Raw genomic sequence first — 15,495 nt, 5'->3', positions numbered from 1 at the left:
ACAGATCCAGACACACAAAAAAAAACCCCATGGGAAATTTAAACCCAGCTCAAGTCCCATGAATCCTGGGATTTTTGAATTTCCTGTGAATTTCAGGGACTGACCCCCATGCAGAACACTGCTTTGGACCTGAGGCCTTGGAGAAAAGATTCAGAATTTAAGCAATAAAGTTAAAATCGTGGGTTTGTAATTAAATAGAAGTTCGTGATTTCACATGAAGGGTTTTAAAATTGAGGTTTTTATAATACAATAATGGGTATGGGGCAAGGTGGGGGTTCTTGGGTGTTGGCTTCTTCTTCCTCCTTGATTTTAGGTGGAATTTCTTTGGTTGGATAGAAAATCCCACAGTGTGGGTCACAGGTGTTTGGCCATTGAATTAAAAGTAGAAATAATATAGATACAAACTTTTAATTGGATAGTTGGGCTTTAAAAGACCTTGTAACCAGCTAAATTCACCTCAACTTTGTCATTTTTAGCTCGTTAGCTACAAGTGCTGTAACACTGCACTATAAATAAGAATTAATAAACAACTGAGTCCAAACACAAAAATCCATCTCTTGTACTTCAATCCTGACTCTGAGTGAAGGCAGAGGACAAAAGAAAAAAGCCACTAATAAACACTAATAAACACTGATAAACACTAATAAACACTAATAAACACTAATAAACCCAGAGGTTGCTCAGGATGTGTCCCCTGGTCCCTCCCTGGGTGTCCTTTGCAGGTGTCACAGCCCCAGCAGTGAGTGAAGGTGACATTCAGCTCCTCAAAGTGACAAAAATCAATTTTGCTGCTGCTTTTCCAGCCCAGTCCCCTCACCTGAAGGAGGAGAAAAAAGGGAATGAGCATCCAGGAAGATTTGGGGGTGTCCCCAAGGCCAGGCTCAGCAGGTGACCCTGGGCTCATTCACTGATTTTTGGCTCCTCTCTGAATTTTTTTGAGCTCCAGCCTAAAAACGCCACCCGTGAAAGGCTCTTGCAACTTTTCCTGTCACCTTTTTCTCTCTCCCCACAGCTGGTGGCAGCCAAAGGAGATTTCTGCAGCTCCTCTCAGCTGAGGTTTGGGGGAAAAAAAAAAAAAAAAAAAGCACAAAACCCCAAACTTCAAAAAAAAAAACCAAACCCCAAGAACATCGTGCAGAGCAAGGGTTGAACTGTGCTGTTCTCACGGGGGGGAGGAGAGGAAAACTCTTTTATTGCAGCACTTGTGCAGCTACTGGCAGGATTTGGAGGAGAAAGCTCCAAAATTTGTTGAAATCCTCGTGATTTTTATGGCTGGCACCTGGATTTTTAAGGTAGATTTTTTTATAAGATTGGAGCTGGGCTTAAAGAGAGCTGATCCTGCTCCTCTGGGCTCCCAAGGAAAGCTGATCCTGTAGAATATTGGATTTTTTTTTTTATCCTGTGTTTTGGATTAAATTTATCCTATTTTTTTTTTATTAAATGTATCTAATTTTATTTCTCTTTATACATAAATTTATAATTTATTTAAATTATTCCATTGATCTTCTTTTATTACGTTTATTTATTACATTTAACCGGTCTAACCCATCCTGGGTGCTCTCAGGCTTTCATTGAATGTTCCAATTTCAATTTCCCAGATTAGGAATTGGATTTTGGGGAGGAATTTCTCCCTGTGAGGGTGGTGAGGTCCTGGCACAGAGAAATTGTGGCTCCCTCATCCCTGGAATTATCCAGAGCAGCTTGGACAGGGCTTGGAGCAACCTGATTGTGTTGGTTTTGTATTAATTGGTGTTTAAAAAAAAAAAAAGAATATTTACAGAAGTTTTCTTTTTGAGAACTTTGAGAGTAAACTAAAAAAGATTCTTTAAGTTGGTGACTAACTGAAGTGTTCCTGGGTGCTGTTGTTAAGAAAGAAAAAAAAAAAAAAAAAGTGTGAAAAAAAGGGGAGGAAAGGTGGCCTAAAGGTTTTCTTCGAAATTTGTTATTTCTTGATGTTGTTAGTGAAGTTTTTTCTTTGCACCCTTTAAGTTTTAGGCCTGCCTTGCTTTTGCTCCTAATCCTATCTCACAGCAGAAAATAAGTATATTAAAATTAACAAATCTAAACTGCTACACGAATTAGCCTTTCTGCCCAGTTTCAAATTAAACCAAAACACTGAGATAATGGAAACAGACTCTGGATGAGTTTTAAGGTCCTTTCCAACCCAAACCATTCTATGAAAACACCCTGATAAATGTTTATTTTTTTAATTAGCCTTTTTTTTTTTTTTTTTAATTTTCCATATCAAACCAAGCACCTGCAATGAGAATTTGGCAGTGATCCCCTCGCCTTTCTGTGCACCTTGCTTCCCTCCCGGGCTGCTTTTTGGGGTTTTTTGGGGTCCCTTACCTGCTCACCTCTGACAAGAACCGAAAGCAGAGGCTGTTTCCTGACCCTCCCTAACGCAGAGCCCGAAGAAAAGAAACTCTCAGATGTTTCTGGGCAGCAGCTGCACATCAAAAATAGTCCCTGGCCAACAGCCCCCGTGCCCTGCGAGCTTCTGCTCTCACAGATATTTCTCATTTATTGGAAGTGAGCGCTGAGTCCTTTTTCCATGATCACTTTACGAGTGGGAACTGAAAGCTCTGGGTGCTCAGACCCGAGTTTGACACCAGAGCTGTTTGCTGGGGATTCAGCCACGGTGCTGATGGATTCTCATCCTTAAAGGGTTTTTTTTTTGTTTTTTTTTTCTCCCTGGATAGATGGGGATTTGTTGTTGCGTTTGGATAATTGGGTTTGGAATTTTATTTGGGGTGTTAAAGCTTGGAGAAGAGAAGATTCCCAGGGAGAGCTCAGAGCCCTTTCCAGGAGAGCTGGAGAAGGACTGGGGACAAGGGATGGAGGGACAGCACACAGGGAATGGCTTCAGAGCAGGATTTGATGGGATTTTGGGAATGAATTGTTCCCTGGGAGAGTGGGGAGGGGTTGGGATGGAATTCCCAAAAAACCTGTGGCTCCTCATCCCTGGCAGTGCCCAAGGCCAGGTTATTCCAGCCTGGGACAGCCCATGCCAGGTTGGAATGGGATTTAAATCCCTTCCATTTGTTGTTGGATTAAAGCCACGCTCCCAGACTTTCCTAAACTCTGCACAATTAACACTGAGCTTAACCACATCCAGCTTTGGGAGGACCTGGGTTTGTCCACCCCAGGCTTTTGGATCCTGCCCAGAAAAAGGGACAAAACACGAACAGGGAATTGGGACAGAGCAGCCAGAGCCACTGGGAATTTCCCTGGGTGTGCTTTGAGGTGACTGCATTTCCAACCCTCTGCTTCCCAGATTATTTCCCAGGCACTGTGACAAGCCCTGAAGACAAAGACAACACCACAAATCCTGGGAATTACAAGGCTTTGGGAGGGATTCTGCTGTCCCAGCAGGAGGCTGCTCACTCCTGTCCCTCTTTATCCCAACCCAGCAAAGCTCAGGTGTCCCTGTGACATTTCCAGCACCTCAGGTGTCCCTGTGACACATTTCCAGCACCACCCTGGCACCTCCCGGCTGCTCCAGGGAAATATTTAAACCCACACACTCCTGGGAGGGATATCCAGGCAGTAAAATGTCACTGCTGTCCCTGCAGACAGGTCCTCACTGCTCCACACCCCCTCTGCCCCTGCCAGCAGGGAATTTTTCTTTAGGGTTTCACTCCCCATCACAGCTTTCAGGGCATTGGAGGGCACAGTGAGTGTTAATTTTCCACCCCCAGATGGTGGGAATTGTTCTTTTTCAGCCTCCCACTTGCTGTGGTTCCTTTGCCAAGGAAAACCCAGGTGCTGCTGGGTTCTTGTCCAGGATCCAGGCAGGAGTTTTCCCTCTGAGTCAGGAGAAACCCAATCCCCCCAGCACGGCTGCAGTCGGGGCCGAGTTGCAAATTGCTCAGACAAGACATAAAATCGAGGTCCTGACCACATCTGGTTCTTAAAGATCCCCGAGTGCTCCTTGCAGAGTTAGGAACAGGAATCCACAGAATTTTCCAGTCCCTTCTGCCTGGAGTTTGTTCCTCCTCCTCCTCTCCTGGCTGTTGATGTAATGGTGTCCTGTCTCCAGCAATTTGGGATGGATCAGCTTAGGAGAGGAGAAATGTCCTTTTAAGGCTATTGTTCATCACTCCCTACCTTCCTGTTCCAGGCAAAGCTGGGCCTTGAATTGTTCTTGAATTGTTCAACAACTGGGAAAAGGAGTTAAGTCCAGGAAGTCTCAGCCTGATCTCTGGAGCACCAGCCTCAGAATCCCAGAATCTCAGAATCCCAGAATCCCAGAATCTCAGAATCCCAGAATCCCAGGATCCCAGGATTCCAGAATCCCAGAATCAAGGCTGGAAGAGCCCCTCAGGATCCTCCAGTGCCAGCCCAGTGCCAGCAGCATCCCCCAAACCCTGTCCCCAAGGGCCACATCCAGCCTGCTCCTGAACACTCCCACAGACAGTGACTGCAAACCTCCCTGGGCAGCTCATCCCAAGGCCTGACCACTCTGCCAGGGAAATTTTCTTTGCCAATCTCCACCCTGAGCCTGCCCTGCTGCAATTTGAGGCCATTTCCTCTCCTCCTTTGCCTGCCCCTCCTGTCAGGGAGTTGTGCAGAGCCACAAGGTCCCCCCTGAGCCTCCTTTTCTCCAGCCTCAGCCCCTTTCCCACTCCAGCTGCTCTCAGGATTTATTTTCCAGCTCCTTTCCCATCTCCATTCCCTCCTCTGGACTCTCTCCAGCCCCTCAGTGCTGTCCCCACTGCCCTTCGAGGATCTCCCTGATTTAACCCCAAATCCTGACCCCAAAACCTGCCAGGCTCCATCCCTGGCTGGGTCTTGTAAAGGGTGGCATTTGCACCACTTAATTTGTGGTTTGTTTGTAGTAGGTTTTTTTGTTTGTTTTGTTTGTTTTTATTCAGAGTTAGGATTAAAAATACAAAGGAGATGAATTTTCTCGTGTTCAGGCTTGGTTGTTTATTAAATCTTATCTAAAATACAGAGAGTTCTGCAACACTTCTGGCCACCAGCTAAAAGTGAGCAAAATGGAGATGAATTGAGCTGCTACAAGGTCTCTTAAAGCTAAACAGTCCAATAGAGAATTAACACCGATATTATTTATACTTTTGACTTAATAATTAAAATTTTGTGACTTGTAGTGTAGCACTAACTGTCCAGCCAGAAACTACTGAAACTATGAAGAAGGAAGAAGACAGAAAGGAAACAACACCCAAAATCCTTTCTCTTGTCCCATACTTATTATTATATTATAAAAACTTGAATTTAAAATGCTTCTCTCTGTGAAATCACACACTTCTATTTAACTCCACACACTCGTGATTTTAACTTTATTACTTAAATTTAGAAGTTTTCTCCAAGGCCTCAGGTCCAAAGCAGTGTTCTGCAGGGGGTCAGTGCCAGAAAGCACAGAAAGCTCAAAAATGCCAGGATTCAGGGATCCAACACAGGGGCAGCTGCAGCTCCCAGCCCCTCCCAGGGAACAATTCCTAATTCCCAAAATCCCATCAAATCCTGCTCTGAAGCCATTCCCTGTGTGCTGTCCCTGCATTCCCTGGGTGCTGTCCCTCCATTCCCTGGGTGCTGTCCCTCCATCCCTTGGCAATTGTCTCTCTCCATGGTTCCTGCAGCTCCTTCAGGCCCTGCAAGGCCACCCTGAGCTCAGCCCAAAGCTTCTCCTCTCCAGGCTGAACAATCCCAGCTGTGCCAGCCTTTCCTCCCAGCAGAGCTGCTCCATCCCTCTGCTCATCCTGCTGCCTCCTCTGGGCTCTCTGCAGCAGCTCCAGCTCCTCCCCAAGCTGGGACAGGGCTGGGGCAGCTCTGCAGGTGGGGTCACACCTGAGGGGGCACAGGGACACAATCCCAATCCCAATCCCAATCCCAATCCCAATCCCAATCCCAATCCCTTTCCTGCTGCTCTCTCCTCCTTGGCTGCAGCCCAGGGTGCTGATGGATTTCAGGGCTCCCAGCACTCACTGATGGCTCCTGGCCAGATTTTCATCCATGAGGATTCCCAAATCCTTCTCCCCAGGATTTATCCCCAAAAAACCCTTGTGGCTCTATTGAGAACGATCTCAGAAGCTGCAGATCCAAAGGGCCAAGGATGCTCCTTGTTTTTAAGTTGCCTCTTTGTGATGTCTCCGAATTTCAAGCTGAAATCTTGCCCTGAAAAACTGAATTTTAAATGCCTGGCACCATTTCTGCTCCACTGCAGCACCCATCCAATTAACTCCAACTTAAGGAGGGAGACAGGAACAAAAACTCCACGTCCCAATATTAAATTACTTCCATGACATATTTGGGAATTAACAAAAAGCCAGGAGCTTATTTAACAGCTTAACATAGATGATTTTAACAGCCCAGCTCACAATAGCTGCTCTTTCATCTATAAATTAAATGTTTAACAAAGCCATAATTAAAGACCTTACCAGCAAAACTTTTCACTGGTGTGTCCTTTGCAACAGACTTTGAAGCATCTTCAGCTGGAGCAATGGGAATTCTCCTGGACAGAGCTCTGAGCTGCAGATAGAGATTAATTACAAGCAGAGCTTTCAGGATTTATTCCTCCTGCCAAAATCCTGCCAAAATCCTCCAGCGTTGCAGCAGAGAACTGGTTTTCCCTTGTGCTTGCTTACTAATGCTGCTAAAATGTGGATTTAAACAATACCTGTCTGTCTCTCTTGATCCCAGACACGATTATTAGGCTTTCATGCTCATTTCCATGGCTGTTAAAAGGGGATGAAGGAGGCAGAAATTCCAGATGCAGTCAGGGTTCCCCAAATTTTGGAAGGGGGTTCTTGCTGCTCAAGGCAGCTCTGGGGCCTCTGAGGGCTGGGAATTTTCCATGGTTTCCAACCTAAATCTCCCAGGAGCTGTGTAATCCCATTTCTCTGGATATCAGTGTTATCCTTCCCTAAAGTTCTTTTTCCCTGTGGATTTTGCCTCTCCAGGTGATTTAGGAGAGCACCAACATCCCCATTCCCACTAAAATAATTCCAGAGGTGAACATGGAGAGTTTCCCAGTTCACCCAGTTTGGGGCAGGGAGCTCTTGGTGCTTCCTCAGGGGGATCATTCCCAGTTCACCTTCATCCCACTCCCATTAATCCTCCTGGTTTTCCACCACCTCCGTGGAAAAGGAGGGAAAGCATCCCCTGAGCTTTGAGTTCTGTTTAGTTCTGGTCTCTAGGCTGCCCTCAAAGCCTCCTCACTTCTTCTTTCTTTGTTCTCTTTTCATTTCTATAACTGAAAACCGTTTCTGCTGCTTTTTATTTCCTTTGCAAGATCTAAAGCAGATTTTTGTTACTCTGGATTTTTGCTACTTTGCATTTCGTTCCTCTGAACTCCAACTGGAGCTTCCCATTTCATTCCACGTCAGCTCCCTAATTATTCCTAATTTTCTTTATTTGCTCTAAAAGGACCATCCTTTCCTTGCATCCATGACTTGAGGAAATTGGGCTTTGAACTGCTCACTCCAGATGGCTTCAATCCCTCATTTCCTTGCTTTGTCAAAATTTTCCCTTTTAAAATCAAAAATCTTACAGAGACAACTGAATTAATTCCCAATTATCTCACTGCAGGGAATTTTCTTCAATCAGATCTTCCCAAATATCATCAGCATTGACAAAATCAAGCCAATAATCACTTTTAAGGAAATCTGTCCCAAATCATTCCCAAGGATTATGGATTCTGCTGGGATTAATCTGAAAGCTGAACTTGCCCACAAGAACAATTCCTGGCATTCCAAGAACTCTACAGAGATCTCAATTCATATTAAAAAAATGGGATTTATATAATTTTCCACCATTTTTTTTTCTTGGATAATCAGTCAAGGCTGGAATTCTCTTCCCTCCCAGCTTTCATCCCTCTTTCCTATTTCTTTCTCATCCTGATTTTATTTGGTCCCTGGACACTCCCAAATTCTCAGTGGTGTTTTTGGGGTGATCCTGAATCCTCTGTTTGTGAGGACACATTTTATCCAAGCTTTGGAATTTCTTTGATTCTCCAAAGGGTTGGGAAGCAAAATTCTCCATCCCCATCCGGCCTGCAGTGCTCAGGAAAGGGGAAAGGACACAGGGCTCATTCCCAAGGATTATGGATTCTGCTGGGATTAATCCAAGAACTCTACAGAGATCTCAATCCATATTAAAAAATGGGATTTATATTCCTTTCCACCTTTTAAAATTTTTTTTTTCATGGATAATCAGTCAAGGCTGGAATTCCCTTCCTTCCCAACCTTCATCCCATATTTCCATTTGGAACTCTCTGGGAGTGACTCCATCAGCTCTTGCTAATTTTATTTGATCCCTGGACATTCCCCAATTCTCAGTGGTGTTTATGGGGTGATCCTGAATCCTCAGCTTGTGAGGACACATTTTATCCATGTCTTGGAATTTCTTTGATTCTCCAAAGGCTTGGGAAGCAAAATTCTCCATCCCCAGCCAGGCTGGAATGGGGAAGGCTCCTGAGGGAACAGCAGACATTTGTTATTCCATCCATCCCATCCCATCCCTCACCCTTCTCATTCCACCCAGGACCAGCACCACGGCTTCTGCTGCTCCAAAGTGTTCCCAGCTGTGTGAAGTGGCAGCCAACCAATTTCCTGGAACTCGTGGGGAGCTTGCCAGATGCAGGGAATATCTGTGGAAAGGCATCTTTTTTGTCTTTTCTTTCTTTTTTTATTTTTTTTTTTTATTTTTTTATTTTTATTTTTTTTTTTTTTAGGGAAGGAAACCACAAAAAAAATCTCATTTTTATATCAGAGTCTTTAGGGCAGTGACAGAGCCAAGAGCAAATGTCACCACGGTGACACTCCAGAGTGGGGTCAAGAGGGAATAAAGTGGGATGAGGTTTTTCCCTGGGGTCATTGCTGGGATTTTGTGTCCTGATCCCTCAGAGATTTCCTCCAGCTTCTCTCTTCTTGCTGAGGAGAGCAGCACTCCTTGTTGGCAAACAGGAATTTATTATCAAATCCCTGTGGATCCTGCCTTAAAAACCACGGGATTTCTCCATAGGCTGTGGAGAGATCTGTTGGATCCCAGAAATTTGGGGTTTTTTGAGCTTTCTGTGCTTTCTGGCACTGCCCCCCTGCAGAACACTGCTTTGGACCCGAGCCCTTGGAGGAGACTCCAAATTTAAGTAATAAAGTTAAAATCATGGTTTTGTAGTTAGAAGTGTGCGATTTCACACGGTGAAGGGTTTGGAATTTGGGATTTTTAGAATATAGTCACAGGTATGGGACAAGATGGAGGATTTGGAAGTTGTCTCTGTCTTCTCCTTCCCCATGATTTCAGGCAGCAGTTTTTGGTTGGACAGTCAGTGTCACACTGTGAGTCACAGGAGTTTGGTTATTGGGTCAAAAATATAAATAATATCGGTGTTAATTCTCTATTGGACTGTTTAGTTTTAAAACACCTTGTAAGCAGCTCGATTCAGCTCCATTTTGCTCACTTTTAGCTGGTGGCCAAAAGTGTTGCAGAACTCTCTGTATTTTAAACAAGATTTAATCAACAACTGAGCCCAAACACGAGAAAATTCATCTCCTTTGTGTTTTTAATCCTGACTGTGGTGCAGATATCACCATTTACAACCCTGGATCCCTGGAATGTTCAGTTCCAGGTTGGATTTTGGGACAATGGGAGGTGTCCCTGCCATGGCAGGGGATGGGAATGGGAATGGGATGATCCCTAAAATCCCTCCCAGCCCAAACCATTCCATGATTCCCCAACGTGTGTGGAGCCTCCTCCTGCCAACAGGAGCCCAAGAGCAGCAGGATCCACAACTCACAAATTCCCAAAGGGGCTGTGCCCACGGCCAGGCTTGGTCATGAATTCATTTTAATTCACCCAAGGTTTCAAATTATGCTCATCAGGCAAGAAAGGAGAGAATCCAATTAAGTTCTTTCCTCTTTAAGCAAAGCCAGAGCAAAGAGGCCAAAAATTACCTGTGGACAATGTGCCCCAACCACGGTTTGTAAACAGCTGACAAATGCACATTCATGAATTCAGAACCTGCTCCCAGACTTTTTCAGAGCACAAAACGAAGCCACCCTCCCACAAAAAAAAAAAAAAAAAAAAAAAAAAAAAAAAAAAAAAAATTATTCACTGCAAATGATTCACCAGCTTTAGAAATTACCAAACCCCTGAGCTCTTTTTCCAAACAGTGAATGGATTTCTCTGGGTTGATTTTAGTCCCAGAATCTTCATTATTTTCCTTTTTTTTTTTAATCCTTTATTTGGTTTCTATTCCATTTTTCTTGCCTGTTGCTTTATCCTGATGAGAATTTTTTCCTTCCTGTTTTATTCCCAGCCAGTGAGGTCGATGTTAATTTTCATTCTGTGGCTGCTGAAGTGATTTTGTGGCTCCTGGGTTCCACACTCCCATCACTGATTCCCCTCAACCCTCTTCATTTGCATCCCAAACCCTCCTGGTCTGGGCAGAAATTCTGTGTCACCCAGGGTGACCTTTCAGCCACTTTTCACACCCCTGGAGCAAAGTTCCCCCCCTTCAAACACCACAAAAACACCTTTGGTCATTTCCCATTCCCTCAGGGTGGGAAAAAAATTCTCCTTTGGGATGGGTTTGGTGGTTTTGAGGTGCTGGAGGATCCCTGTTGGGGGTGATTGATCCCTGATTTTTTTTTTTAGCATCCCTGGAGCCTGAATTGGGGAGGGGGGACAGGGGCTGCAGGGTTTCTGTCCCCTCTCTGCACTTCCTGAAAATTGTGGGGAAAAGTGAGGAACGTCCCCCAAAATCAATGTCATTACCAGCCCTGCTTTCCACAGAAAAGACTCAGCAGGATCAGCAGAATCCATGGTGGAGGAGCATCACTTTCAAATCTGGGAGTTCTAAATGGCAATTTTCCAACTATGTCCCCTTGTGGGTAAGGACATCTTTAAAAGCTTTTTTTTTTAAAAAAAAATAAATTATTATTTTATTTTATTTTAAATGAAAAATCTTATTATGATTTTATTATGAATATTTCAAATATTCAGTTTATAAATGGAGAGAGAAGCAGCTGACAGCCAAAATGCTGAAGTTGCATTGAGTTCCTTTTGAATTATCAATAATCTGTGGGCCTGGAACAGAAAAATTCTGTTGTTCTGCTATTTCTAAAACCATGAAGCACAAACTGAAGTTGTGAATATCTTAAAAAGCTTTTTTAAAAAAATATTTAATTTTAATTTAAATTTAAAATCTTCTTACATTCAGTTTATAAATGGAGAGAGAAGCAGCTGACAGCCAAAATGCTGAAGTTGCATTGAGTTCCTATTGATAATCTTTGGTCTGGAACAGAAAAATTCTGTTGTTCTGCTATTTCTGCAACCCTGAGGCACAAACTGCAGGCAGGAGAAGTGGGTGACAGTTTAGCTGTAACCACATCTTCTCTAAATTGGTGACACAAGCCAGGGGCCTAAAAATAAACATCGTTGTGGTTTTGGCTTTCAGAGCCACAGCACAATCGAGAGGTTTGGGGCATGGAAAGGACAAAATAAAAATTAACCTGTTCTTCCAAAAAAAACAAAAAAAAAAAAACAAAAAAAAAAGGAGAAAAATCCTCGTGGTTTGAGGCCTTTCAGCCCAGATGTGAATGGGGAAAATGAGCAGTGAAACACTGAGAAATTCATGGATTCATGGCATGGTTTGGGTTGGAAGGGATCTTAAAATGATCCCATCTGGGCAGGGACACTTCCCACTGTCCCAACCCCAATGTCCAACCTGGCCTTGGACATTCCCAGGGATCCAGGGACAGCCACAGCTGATCTGGGTGAGCTCCTGGAAGCCAAAGCAGCAAAAAAAGGGAGAAGGAAGAGAAGGGAAGGGAAGGGAAGGGAAGGGAAGGGAAGGGAAGGGAAGGGAAGGGAAGGGAAGAGAAGAGAAGAGAAGAGAAGAGAAGAGAAGAGAAGAGAAGAGAAGAGAAGAGAAGAGAAGAGAAGAGAAGAGAAGAGAAGAGAAGAGAAGAGAAGAGAAGAGAAGAGAAGAGAAGAGAAGAGAAGAGAAGAGAAGAGAAGAGAAGAGAAGAGAAGAGAAGAGAAGAGAAAATAAAAACTCCTCTGGAAGAGCTGTGAGGACCAAAGGGAATTTTGGGTTGTGGATCTTGATCTCGAGTTGCTCCCTGAAGGGTTTTGCTGAGCCAGGCTTTGAGTCTCCAGGATTTTTTCCACCTGGAAGAGCAGTCAGGGATTGGGATGAGCTGCCCAGGGAGGTTTGGAGTCACTGGAATTGTCCCAGAGGAGTCTGGATGTCCCTGGGGACAGGGTTTGGGGTGATGCTGGTGGCACTGGATGATCCTGAAGGGCTTTGATGATTCTGTTTTGTTTTCTTGTGTCAACAGCTGGCACTCAAATAATTTTCTGCCCGATTTATGGAGCAGCAAGGAAGGTGTGGAAAGTCAGGGCTGTTTTCCCTCAGGAGTGCTGTGGAGTAGGGAATCAAACAACACAAAACCCCAACAGTAATCCCAATATAATTCATTTCCCTGAACTGTGTGGTGACGCTGAACTCAGACAGGGGGATTCCTAAAAATGTAGGAAGTGGTTGAGAAAAATGTCAAAAAAAAAAAAAAAAAAAAAGAAAATTTTTTAAAAAAAAGGGAAATTCAATTCCTTAGAGTCAGCAGGAGGAATGAGACCAGCCCTGCACAAGCCAAGACGAGGAGCTACTACAGAAGGTGTGGGGCTAAACTGGAACAGAAGAAATGGAAAAAAAAAAAAAAAAATGGAACAACACACCTGGGATTAAATGGCAGAGTTAAGAGGTTTTTAAAGGTCGTTAAAACTTTGCCAGAATGCACCAAAAGATGGGAATTTGTATCCAGTGCAGCTGGAAGAAACAGCAGAGACAAACACAGGTAAGTTGTGAAGGTGGAAATGAGGAATGAGCTGAGGGGGTGAAAAGAGCAAACAAATCAAAGTCTTAAATTTAACAACTCCAACATAAAAATATCTTTTTTGTGTGTTCAAAACGTGAATCCCAAGAATAAATCCTGGCTCTGGCTGTGTCAATGTCACAACTCAGGGTGACAAAGACACCAAAGGGAAAATTTTCCTTCACCAGTGAATTCAGGGTGAAATATCTGCCTCAAACACCAAAGGTGAGAGATTTTCCACCAAGGAAAGAGTGACCCAAGGAAAATCAGCAGTGACACCGTGGGTGAGTTGTTTTTCCACCTCCTGCCATGAAGTTACACCTAAAACCAAGAGTTAATCAGCAAACCCCGAAAAAAACAAAAACATAACAAATTCTTTCCATCCTTCCATAAAGATAACTGGAATTATCAGGGTGAAAAGAGGTCTCACCTTGAAAATCGTTGAGCTCTTGCACTGCTGAAAGGGTAAATTAAAGGGTAAATTAATTAATTTTTTTTTTTTTTAAATTGGCATCAACTCTGTATCCATCCAAGCACTCCCCAACTGCCACGGGTGGGAAGGAAGTTCCCATCCATGCAGATAATGCCAGAAATAACCACGACAGGATTTGGGGAATTTCCTGTGAATTTCTGGCTGCTGTAAGATACAGGGCAGAGCAACAGCCCCTGCTGCTTTAATCCAGGGTTTAAAATTCCTCCTTTAAATTTGGGGCTCCTCTCCCAAATAAAACTGGAGGTGTGCAGTGGGATCATCAGTGTGGCTGCAGTGCTGCTGCTTCTCTCATTCCCCCCCCCCCCAAAAAAGCACAAATTTTGGGCAAATTGCCAAATTTTGGGCAAATTAGGGAATTATTCTGAGTTCTGGCTGAGACATCTCCAGTGTTTGCTGAAAAACTCCACCTGTACCTGCTGAGGTTTCAGAGCTGCTTCATTATTTTGTTGTATTGGATAATTGGCTGGATTTTCTCTTAGGTGCTCGATGAAAATAAAACTTGCCACGGTAAAAATTGCTGGATTTTTTTTTTTTTTTTTTTTTTTAATTCCGTGTTTATCCATCATGGAAATCCTGTTTGCTGACCAGTCCAGAAAGCCAAACACATCCTGGGTTATCCTGAGGTGATTCCCAGCCTCTGCTCTGCTCTCCACCTGCAGAGTCTCCAGCTCTGGGGACTCCAACACAAGAAACACCTGGAGCTGCTGGAATAATTCAGAAATGATCAGAGACAGGGAACAGCTCTGCTGGGAAAACCTGGAAAAGAGAAGGTTCTGGAAGGACCTTGGAGCACCTTGCAGTGGCCAAAAGGAATCCACAGGAAAGATGGAGACATTTCACAAGGAGTGACAACACAAGGAGAAATGGCTTTAAACTGAAAGAGAGAAGCTTTAGGCTTGGTATTAGGAAGGAATTCTTGCCTGGCACAGGTTCCCAGATATCCCCTGGATCCCTGGAATGTTCAGTTCCAGGTTGGACGTTGGGGTTGGAGCAGCCTGGGACAGTGGGAGGTGTCCCTGCCATGGCAGAGGTGGGATGGGATGATCCCTAAAATCCCTTCCAACCCAACCATTCCATGATCCCATGATCCCATGATTCCATGATCCCACGGTTCCATGATCCCATGATTCCATGATCCCATGATTCCATGATCCCATGATCCCATGATTCCATGATCCCATGATCCCATGATTCCATGATCCCATGATCCCATGATCCCATGATCCCATGATCCCATGATCCCATGATCCCATGATTCCATGATCCCATGATCCCATGATTCCATGATCCCATGATCCCATGATTCCATGATCCCATGATCCCATGATCCCATGATTCCATGATTCCATGATCCCATGATTCCATGGCTCCATGATCCCATGATTCCATGATCCCATGATCCCATGTTCTCAGCACCCACCATCAGGAAAGACAAGTAATCTTGAAAAAAAAAAATAGAAGTGTTTTAAACAGATCCCTTTGTACTTTCAAAGGAAAACTTGGAGGGGTGGGAGTTAAAAACCCCCACTTTTTATTGTGTAATAAATATAAGCAGTGTTGTAGAAAGCTGAAATGTAAATTCAGAAATGGTTGGAAGTCATTAAAATGAAACCTGGTTTGGTTTGGGTTGTGTTGGGGTGGAAATAAATGATCTTTAGGTTTTTTCCAAGCATCACTTTGGGCATTAATTCACCTTTCACAGCGGCCAGGCCACATCAATCTGCTCCCCACTGTGGAAATAAACCCCCCAAAACCCCCTAGGTAGAGAGAGCATCCCAAATTCCATCCAAGAGATGGAATTGGAGCCCCAAATCCCACCGACCTGCACTTTTAAACTCCTTTTAAAGTCTGAATTTAACTTCCAGCCAGGCAATACCAGCTGATCTCTGCGGGGCTCCTTTCAACACTCAGGATTCAGCAATACCACCCTGCAGGGGTGAAAGAAATCAGGGGACACGGTGCTCTTCATTTTCCCAGACCTTGGGATGAAGCATCCTTAAATTTGCAGCTGGCTGAGTTTTACAGTCCTTGGTTTGGTCCTCGAGTGTCACTTAGCCCCTTTACCACGTGAAAAATTCAAGATATTTTTATATTTTCCCCCTGGGAATCTCAGATTCTCCCGGAGGTTTTCTCAGTTCATCCACTTAAAATCGGACAGCAACT

General features: G+C 44.1%; 1 long non-coding RNA gene across 1 annotated transcript; it reads right to left on the bottom strand.

Annotated features, from left to right (window-relative positions):
• Positions 1-6,456: 6,456 nt before the first annotated feature.
• Positions 6,457-13,568, bottom strand: LOC148224990 (uncharacterized). Its single transcript, XR_015802012.1, has 3 exons — positions 13,270-13,568; positions 12,703-12,793; positions 6,457-8,435 (listed from the first exon to the last, which is right to left on the bottom strand). It is a non-coding gene; the product is annotated as an uncharacterized LOC148224990 (long non-coding RNA).
• Between the last annotated feature and the right edge of the window lie 1,927 nt (positions 13,569-15,495).

The sequence above is a fragment of the Sturnus vulgaris genome, chromosome 2 (assembly GCF_052056855.1).
Source record: "Sturnus vulgaris isolate bStuVul1 chromosome 2, bStuVul1.hap1, whole genome shotgun sequence".
In the NCBI taxonomy this organism is placed as follows: domain Eukaryota; kingdom Metazoa; phylum Chordata; class Aves; order Passeriformes; family Sturnidae; genus Sturnus; species Sturnus vulgaris.
The sequence above is the reverse complement of the archived record's forward strand: the minus strand, read 5'-3'. Positions and strand labels throughout refer to the sequence as shown.